This window comes from Scylla paramamosain, chromosome 10 (assembly GCF_035594125.1).
Source record: "Scylla paramamosain isolate STU-SP2022 chromosome 10, ASM3559412v1, whole genome shotgun sequence".
NCBI lineage: Eukaryota > Metazoa > Arthropoda > Malacostraca > Decapoda > Portunidae > Scylla > Scylla paramamosain.
The window spans coordinates 21,244,432-21,251,785 of NC_087160.1; the positions used below are offsets into that span (position 1 = coordinate 21,244,432).

The following is a 7,354-nucleotide window of genomic DNA, read 5'->3' on the forward strand; positions in this document are numbered from 1 at the left end:
ATTATTATTATTATTATTATTATTATTATCATCATTATTTGTTATCTATCGTCATTATTAAGCAAGACCTAAGAAACTGAAGTAGTCTGATCATGTTTGGAGTTCTCAGTTAGTATTTGCCAAGTTATTGTTTGTTAACTTCTACATTCTACTTTTAACGGGATCTATTGTGACTCAGCATCTCATCATACTGTTCGTGTTGTTTTAGGAAGGTTATGCCGAGAACTCATGCTTTGGAATCTCCCTCAGGCACGCTCCACGCCGTAAGAAGTAATGTCTAATAAGCAGCATCCATTTAATTTTACACAACACACGCTGGATAATTTGAATAGTGTACTCAAAAACGCTCCGCTCTCTCACCATGACTATTTTCAAACCCCATAGAGATGATTAGCCGGGTTCTCTAGTCTTTACCCTGTTAATGATGTAGAAATTTTGTTAATCTCTCACTAGAACCGTAAAAACATCCTTATAAACCCGTGTAACTTCAACTGGAGGCTTTTGAATGTATTGGAGGTGCGGCTCAGAAGAGTCTCCAAATGATATTTTAGTCTAGGGTCATGTCATCATCTTATAGCTAATACTTCCCTCTGTTTATGGTGTTGATTATACGTGCTATGAGAGTCAAATGAACGTGTTGTATTGTAGCGTTATCACTCGCCTTATCGAGCACTGAGGGCCGCGTGTGGAGGGCCGGATGTGCCTCTCGCTGCGGTTGTGCAGCCTTGTGGCGCTTCACTGTGGCAGACCAGCATGAACTGATACAATTAACCCTTCCCACCCCACGGTCTGTTCCCTTCTTACTCCACTGTTTTTCATGTTTTATTTTCTTGCTTTGTGCCCCATCCCTCTCGTTTTTTTTTTTTTTTCCAATTCCTCTTTTTTTTCCTTGCTTTGTATCCTCCTCGTTCCATCTCAATTTTTTTTATACCCTTGCTTTGAAACACCCCCTCCCCTCTCTTTTCTCTCAAGTACTTCCATTTCTGTACTTTCCTTTCGGTAAACTTCAGATAACTTTTAAAAAACCACGGCCCCGTGACATAGCATCAGTCTGATTTAATTCTGAACGTCACTAGATGATTAGGATTACGATGATATTTTAATAATGAAAGGGATTTGAAATTATCTCCTGTTATGTATCTACTACAAGTGTATCTTCATTCATTATGGCTAACTGGTAATTGGTTAATGTTCAAGTATTATCAGCTGTAGTGAATAAGTTAAACGTTTTGAGCTTTTATCAGGACCATTTTGAAAGGGCAGGGAGATGGTGGTTGGTTTTTCTGGTTGTTTTTCCCCAAAGGATGTTGCAAAATCCTTATCAGTTTATCATTAATATCATGAAAACATTCCGAATAAGCCCCAGTAACTTATTGTAAAACTGAGGACAAACAGCCGAGATTTGACGCTGAAATGCTTGAGAACACGAGCACCATAAGCTACCAGAAACAGTATCGTCGCTTCCCTCCTCACTAGCATCCTCATCCCGGCCGTTCCTTTCATCATCCCCTCCCGCATCACCACTATCGTCTTCACCACTAGTTCCATCAGTACCTACATTATCACCATCGCTACACCATCCTAACTCACCACTACTTGTCTAGCTTTATCACTATCACTTTGAAACATGATCAGTGCCTCCTGTCACCATTACCACATGTGTGAAATGACTATAGCCTTCATCACCATCCCCAAGGATCCTCACGCATCCTTGACTCACGCTGTCATCCCATCCACCTAACACTGATGTCACCCACCTCTCCTCATCACCTTATCCTTGCCACCATACGCTCTCACCCTCTCCACTATCACTATTGCCACCCACCACCCCTCCTCACCTCACCACTACCACATCCAGCACTCTGAAAAGAACACTTCGGGACCTTCGTTGTGATCTGTTGAATCAGCTGATTTGTGTCAACAACGGCGAATGTTTTCATCGTCATGGATTCTTGGTGTAAGAAGGTAGAGAGAGAGAGAGAGAGAGAGAGAGAGAGAGAGAGAGAGAGAGAGAGAGAGAGAGAGAGAGAGAGAGAGAGCGTGCGTTCCTCTCATGGTTGGTGGTTGCAAATACTCTTTCCGTGACTTCGCATGTAAAGATACTAGTTTGGTTGGCTATAGAGAAGTTGACAACCATAACTCCCCCTACACACACACACACACACACACACACACACACAGGAAAGCAGACAGATAAATAAGTAGTGATAAAACGAGAATAGTCGAAGCATAATATCAAGAATAAGGCCACACGCACAAACAAACACGCTCACGACACACAGAAAAAAAATAAATAAAAAACTAACGACACGTGCTTCCGGGCAACAGAAACTAGGAAAACACACACACACACACACACACACACACACGGAGGAGGAGGGACGAGGAGGAGGAAAAGCACGTGGTGAAGATCATAAAGATGATAATAGTAAGGTGACCATTAGGATGGTGAGTGGTGGTGATATGTGGTGAGTGGTGGTATGTGATGGTTGAGGTGCCACAGACCTGAACCTAAACACACCAGCACAGACAAATTAAATCCGGCAAACTGAAGCTGCCAGTGGGGTTTGGAGTCACGTCGCCGGTAACACAACATTGTAACTGTCACCTTTCCACCTCACGCATCATTATGACAACACTGTTAACTAGACCAGAGAGAGAGAGAGAGAGAGAGAGAGAGAGAGAGAGAGAGAGAGAGAGAGAGAGAATACTGGGAAGTGGGTGTGAGCGCGGACACTCGTTCGTGATAAGATAAAACACTGTTATGTAACATTGAGAGAGAGAGAGAGAGAGAGAGAGAGAGAGAGAGAGAGAGAGAGAGAGAGAGAGAGAGAGAGAGAGAGAGAGAGAGAGAGAGAGAGATTAGTTACAAAAAACCCAGTCATACACTTTGTGATATTACTACTTCTGTACTGTATTGTGCTGTACTTAGCTTTACCACTACTGTTGAATTCTTACAACAACAGCAGAAGTAAACTAGCAGCAGCAGCAGCAGCAGCATCAATAACAGTAGTAGTAGTAGTAGTAGTAGTAGTAGTAGTAGTAGTAGTAGTAGTAGCAGTAGCAGCAGCAGCAGAAGTACAGTTAGTTGTGCCGACTCACCGCATAGTAGTCGGAGTCCCACAGTTCCTTCAGGTCGTTCTCAGCGAAGTCCGCCAGTGTGCTGTCAATTATATCCATGGTTTCCCCTCGCTGCTGCTGTTTTGTCTGTTGCCTCGTGTTAATTTTCCCCCAGCCAGCCACCCAGTCAATGAGCTCTGGCCAGACTTGATGAGAATGCGCTGGAAATGAAGAAGGTTCGTAGCAAGTCCCGACAGTCGGAGGAAGTCACAAGCGCACACGATCACACACTCAATGCGACTCAGGTGCACGCCGGGGCAGGTGTCATGGGGTGGCGCAGCGAGGAGTAACACAGCCTTCCCGTTCTGCGTCTGGCAACTGACTGGCCTGTGGTAGTGGATTTTACGCTACCTTCTCTTGCCTCTCGCCTCTCACTCGCCCGGGTTCCACCACTCCACACATGTTCGCCCGCAAGAGATGGCAACCTTACATCAACAGGTGCCGTGCCCTCGCGTTTTGACGGACGCGCGGTTAGCAGAACACACTTGTGCAGACGCCGGGATGTTTAAGAACAGGTAGGAATAAAATGCGGTTGGATAATATGTCGTTCTGTGTGAGATATGGTGGCCCGATAATACGAGTACTTGATACATGAAGGGACGATTGAGTAGCGAGGAAAGGATGGAAGAGAGGGAGGAAGGAGAATGTGTGAGCTTAGCTGAGTGCCACAGAACAACTCAACAATGCAGTGAAATATTTCGTGATTTTCCACATGAAGTTTGCGTGTGTATTAAAAAAATCACTGTTCTACACACACACACACACACACCGCTAGACATGTGCGTGACCATTCCCGTTCATGTTAAAATCGTAGAGACTTGAGCCTGAAATAATCTTTTAAAGGACGCAACACTCCCGAATATGCTTAGATGTCACTCTAAAAACCATCTCTCTCTCTCTCTCTCTCTCTCTCTCTCTCTCTCTCTCTCTCTCTCTCTCTCTCTCTCTCTCTCTCTCTCTCTCTCTCTCCCCTGTCCATTCCTCCATGAGAGAGAGAGAGAGAGAGAGAGAGAGAGTATAGCTTTCTCATACAGTTGAAAAAATTATCATACTTAAGACTCAGAAGTGTGTAAATTATTGGCCACCACACCTGATTTTCATGAAACTCTCTCTCTCTCTCTCTCTCTCTCTCTCTCTCTCTCTCTCTCTCTCTCTCTCTCTCTCTCTCTCTCTCTCTCTCTCTCTCTCTCTCTCTCATGGAGGAATGGACACAGAGAGAGAGAGAGAGAGAGAGAGAGAGAGAGAGAGAGAGAGAGAGAGAGAGAGAGTTTCATCATAATCAGGTGTGGTGGGCCAATAATTTACACACTTCTGAGTTTTATGTATGATATTTTTTTTTCAGTTGAAGTCCATGTCCTTTATATTCTAGAAACAAACTTTCGGAAATTATAGCAGTCGAGGTCTAAACTGTGATGCTTTTTGAAATCAAGGAGACGAGAAAGTAAAGCAGAATAAACCAAAATGCCAGCAGGAAGTGTTATGTTGTACTGCAAAAATAAGTAAATAAATTGATAAATGAGTAAAGAAATAACTCAGTGAATACATAAATGAATAATGATTGACATAGGTGATTACATATGATGGCTTCATTTTCTTTCTTTTTTACGTGTAGGTATGCAAAAAAAAGAGAAAGGAAAAAAAAATATGCTTACATTATCGTACATCTTAGAAATCGACCTTAGCTGACGTATAAAGATGGGGAAATATGAATTATGTATTGATTATGGGATGACGGTGCTGATCGTTGGCAGCCTTGTATGTTGTGGTGAGGTGGTGGTGAGGGGGGCTGTGAGGCGTCAAGGTGAAGGGTGAGGGGTGAGGGATGGATGTTTTGTGATGGGACAGGTGCCTCATTGCTCCCTCTTCCCCTCCCTTCTCTTCCCTTCCACTCGTGTCCTCTTCTTTTTTTCTTTCGTCATCTACTTTCTTTCCTTGCTCTCTTGTTGGTTTTTCTTCCATCTCATTGTTTTTTTTTTTTTTTTTTTTTTTATTCATCACCTCTTCCACTTTTCTTTAATTTACCGTTCCTCTATCCTTCCTTTCCACCAGTGTCTTCTTCCTTTCATTTGGTCATTTTCTGCTTTCTTTCCTATTAACATACCTGTTTCCTTGCTTTCTCTTCTTCTTTCTTATTCTTTTCACTCCTCTCCTCTTCTCCAATTTTCTCTCCTTCCCACTTTCTTACCTGTTTCATTGTTCCTCATTTCCCCTCCATATGCATGAGTTCCTTTTCACTTCCACGTCCTCTTTCTCTTATTCTATCTTTATTTTCCCTATTCTTCCTTTAATCTACTTACCTACATCATCACTATTATTTTTCCTAATCTTACTTTTCGTCCTTTCCCTCCTGTGCTCTCTTTCTATTATTTTGCCTTTATTTTCCTTATTTTCTCTCCCATTTACTTACTTATACCACTCCTCTTCTTTTCTGCCTTTTCTTTTTCATTCGTGTCTCCTCTTTCTCTTGTCTTTATTTTCCCTACTCCCTTTCCTTCCCATCTACGTACGTTACATGCTTCCCTTCACGTACCATGAGGAAAACAAAAAATAAAATAGATAAAAACTTCTGCAACCTTCTGACTCTACAAGGTTACGATTAGGAGTATAAAAAAAATTAATAAAAAAGAACATTAAGCTCTCTAAGGTATTTCCTAATTTGTACGTACTCAAGGGCTTCATTATTATTATTATTTTCTTATTTGTTATTTATCCTAGATGACATTTTGTGGATTTCCTGATTTGTTGTTTTGGGAAATGTTTGTATTGACAGTAATTCGTAAACTATTGAGTCATTACGGTGACCCATGTCTCCTCCTGACAGACTGTTGTGGAAGTTATCGTGGTTTTCAGGGGTTTTCCTGAGTTATTTCTAACAACGGATTCTGAACCATCAATGAAAAAAAAAAGAAAAAAAACCTATTATTTTTATCTAATTTTCTCGGTGTTATCATCCACATCCATCTAATTATATATCTGTATATCTACCATTCGTCGATTTACTCATATTTGTCTTTTTAGTTTTTTTTTTATTTATCTATGGATAGGTATAGCTTTTGGAAATAATTATGATGAGAGGCACAAGTGTTTAAGAATATAAGCCTTTTTTTCCCTATATATGTCTACGTGTGACCTTTGAAAATAGTCCTGATAAGAACTAGAAGCCTTTAAGAACACAGGTCCTCAGTTTTGCCATCTCCTGCTGTGTGAGAACCGAAGGAGGTAATACACATTCAAATAAAAGTATAGATAATGTGCTAAATTCACTAGTCTACTGTGTATTTTCCTACGTTTTGAATTTTCCTCTGACAATCCCTCTTTTCTGCTTACAATATCACGAAACCTGATAACTGAGAGGTTCTGAGGGGAAGTGAGGAGAAGAACGATAACGATATTTCCCAAAGTTGAGTAATATATACTACACTTTGCATTTCTTACTTATAATTCTTTTTACATGCTAACGACATTACAAAACCGATTCATTCTGAGGTTTGAGGAGTCGAGGATGAAAGAAAACGCTTAAGAAATTGTCCAAAATCGAGTAATAAATATACTGCACTCACTCCTACATTTTGCATTTTCCTCAGATAATTCCTCTTATCTACGAACAATATCACAAAACCTGACAGGATAGATTCTGAACAGATATGAGGAGTAGAATACGAGTAAAAACGATAACGAGGTTGTTCAAAGTAAAGTAATATACTCTTTACGCCTACGTTTTTCATTTCCCTCACATAAATCATCTCATCTACTAACAATCAAATCATAAAATCTGACAGCCGATAGATTCTTAAACAGATCTGGGTCGAGAATGAAGAAATACACTAAAAACACAGTGAAAGTGAATGTGATATTTGTATTATTTGACATCTCACCGTGACTGTACATATATACGTGCTTGCTTACTGGTGTCCGTGAATGCAGTACTTATATTTCGTCTGAGAGCCTTCAAAAGATGAGGATATTTGAAGGCGCATTATTGGCATTGGGAAATTAAGCTGTTTGCACTCATCTTGGAACACAAAGGCAAGATATTCCAATGCCAAGACTAATGTGACGCATCATCATTACCATATTGTCATAAATAATCATATGTTTATGAATGTTGACTGAGAGAGAGAGAGAGAGAGAGAGAGAGAGAGTGTGTGTGTGTGTGTGTGCGCTAGTATATGTCAGCCATGCGCTTCATGCATATGATGAAACTATCATACATTAAACTTAAAGTTTGAATATT

The 7,354-nt window shown here is 40.8% G+C and overlaps 1 protein-coding gene across 3 annotated transcripts in view; it reads right to left on the minus strand.

Annotated features, from left to right (window-relative positions):
- The window catches only part of LOC135104332 (cyclic AMP response element-binding protein A-like), a 94,604-nt gene extending 91,124 nt beyond the window's left edge, over positions 1-3,480 (minus strand). For 2 of the 3 annotated variants that reach the window (XM_064011612.1, XM_064011610.1), the window contains exon 1: positions 3,103-3,477. The gene's annotated coding sequence lies outside the window, so the exon portion shown is untranslated. Of the gene's footprint in view, positions 1-3,102 lie in introns of all 3 variants that reach the window. The other variant, XM_064011613.1, reaches the window with a different exon arrangement.
- Positions 3,481-7,354: the final 3,874 nt, after the last annotated feature.